The sequence below is a fragment of the Cebus imitator genome, unplaced genomic scaffold (genome assembly GCF_001604975.1).
Source record: "Cebus imitator isolate Cc_AM_T3 unplaced genomic scaffold, Cebus_imitator-1.0 Scaffold99, whole genome shotgun sequence".
In the NCBI taxonomy this organism is placed as follows: Eukaryota; Metazoa; Chordata; class Mammalia; order Primates; family Cebidae; genus Cebus; species Cebus imitator.
Genome location: NW_016107414.1, coordinates 576,105 through 578,781, shown reverse-complemented (window position 1 = coordinate 578,781; position 2,677 = coordinate 576,105).

The window sequence follows — 2,677 nt, the reverse complement described above, 5'->3', positions numbered from 1 at the left end:
AGGCACGTTCTATAACAGGGTCCAGAGCTGAGCAGAAGAGGCTAGAAGGAGAGGGGCCTGGGGCAAACTCAGGAAGGGGGCAGCTACACAAACCCTCGTGCACTGCGGGTGGGAATGTAAAGGGGCAGCTGCTTCGAAAACAGTCTAGCAGTTCCTCCAAAGCCTGCACAGAGTTCCCGGGTGACCCAGTAGTTCCACTCCTAGGTGTTACCCAAGAGAATTGAAAACACATATTCCCACAAAAACTTGTACATTTGCGTTCACGATGATTGCCCCCACCCCTGGAAATCATTGCCGGGGAAGGGGAACTCGAGATGTCAGGGTTCTTGGCCTTCCCAAAGACTTGTGACCCCAGAATGAGTACCTAGATCCAGTGCCATCAGGCCATGTACCCAGTGTGCTGGGACCACCAATAGCTGATCCATAACGACAATCCCACCCTTCACAAGACTGACCAAAGCTCAGCTTACCGCAGCCCAGAGGCACAAGGCTCTGAGTCATATTACATTTGCATCAAAGTCATACTTTGCCATCTTCCTTTTCCCTCCCCACGCCTCTCCTCATGTGGGAGTCAAGCCATGGTGCCACTGCTCTGGGAAGGAGGCAGGCTCCAGGAAGCAGAGGAAAACCGAAGTTGGTTCTTGGCTTCTGCGCTTCAAAAGTCGCCTTCTTAGGAAAGAGGTGAGAACTCAGGGAGCTCAGAGCTGGGGAAGGTCTGATGGCGGTAGAGCTTCCTCACTCTGTCACCCAGGCTGGAGTGCAGTGGCGCCATCTCAACTCACTGCAACCTCTGCCTCCTGGGTTCAAGCGATTCTCCTGCCTCTGTCTCCGAGTGGCTGGGATTACAGGTGTCCACCATCATGCCCAACTAATTTTTAGTAGAGATGGAGTTTCACCATGTTGGCTAGACTGGTCTTGAACTCCTGAACTCAAGTGATCCACCCAACTCGGCCTCCCAAAGTTCAGTGAGGTACATTCTAACAGTCTCCTGGGTAAAGCAGGGCTTCTGGTCTGGGGACTCATTTTGAGAACTGAGGTGCCAGAAGCTGCGAAAGAAGGATCCGGAAGGTACCAGCAGAATTCCAGCAGATCACCCACCAGCATGAGTGCAGCCCAGAGAGTAAACGCCAGTCCAGTGGGGACTTCTGGTGTATTCTCTACCTTGAGATTAACATTAACTGAAAAAACACAAAATTACCATTTTAAAACATGAGTCCCATGTTCTCAAGTGGGATTGTGGTGATGGTTGCACAAATCTGTAAGTTTTTTTACATTTACAATGTCACATCCCATTGGCCAAATTTGGAATGACCTGAGCATAAAATAACAATAATAACAACTAGTGTAATGCTGGAAACACACTGAAAGCAGAAGTATCTGAGCACCCGTAATGATCAAGAATTGAGCATTTCCCTGCCCCTTCAGTTGGAACTGCCTTTCAGGGAAACGAAATAGCTCCAGAGGATGAAGTAAAGCTCTTTTTCACAAAGAATGCCCGCTAATGAAATGCAGAAGGAGTGACAGAGTTATAAAATCACCACTTTGCAACATCCATAAAATAATTGGCTCAGTCAGGAGTATCAATTTGATCAAGGGTGGATGGAGGCAGACCACAATGAGACACCAATTCCCACACACTGAGATGCTCTAACTGAAGACAGACAACGACACGGGCTGAGGAGGATGTCGAGAAATCTGAACCCTCATGCACTGCGGGTGGGAATGTAGGAGGTGCGGCTGCCTCGGAAGACAGCCTGACAGCTTCTCCAAAGCCTGCACAGAGTTCTCGTGTGACCCAGCAGTTCCACCCCTACATGTTACCCAAGAGAATTGAAAACACATGTTCCCACAAAAGCTTGTACATACGTGTTCACAGCAGCATTGTTCATGTAGCCAAAAAGTGAGGACAGGGAGACAAATGACCATCAACTGATGAACAGATGGAACGTGGTCCATTCATATGAGGAGATATTAATAACCCATAAAAAGAAATGAAGTGTTGATCTCTGCTAGAGCCTGGACAACTTCGAAAACATGATGCTGAGTGAAAGAAGCCAGACGCAAAGCGTGACTCCCTGTATAATCCCATTTATATGAAGTGTCCACAATAGGTCATTCCATGGCGACAGGAAGCGATTCGGTGGCTGCCAGGAGGTGGAGGGAGACAGAGGCGGGGAGTCCTCTGGGAACGATGCGAGCCTGTTGGAATTACGGAGTGAGGTGATGCTGTACTTTTAATGGGTAAATTGTGTAGTATGTGAATTACATCTCAATAAAGCTTTTTTTTTTTTTTTTTTGAGATGGATTCTTGTTCTGTCACTCAGGCTGCAGTGCAGTGGCACAATCTCAGCTCACTACAGCCTCCTCCTCCCCAGTTCAAGCGATTCTCCCACTTCAGCTTCCCAAGTAGCTGGGATTACAGGCACATACCACCATGCCCAGCTGATTTTTTTGTATTTTTAGTAGAAACGGGGTTTCATCATGTTGGCTAGGCTGGTCTTGAACTCCTAACCTCAGGTGATCTACCTGCCTCAGCCTCCCAAAGTGCTGTGATTACAGACCTGAGCCACCACATCCAGCCTGAATAAAGCTGTTTTTTAAAAGCAGCCAAGAGGATGAACATTGAATGACTGCACTTACAGGAGGTCCCTAGAGTAGTCAGATGTATAGAAACAGA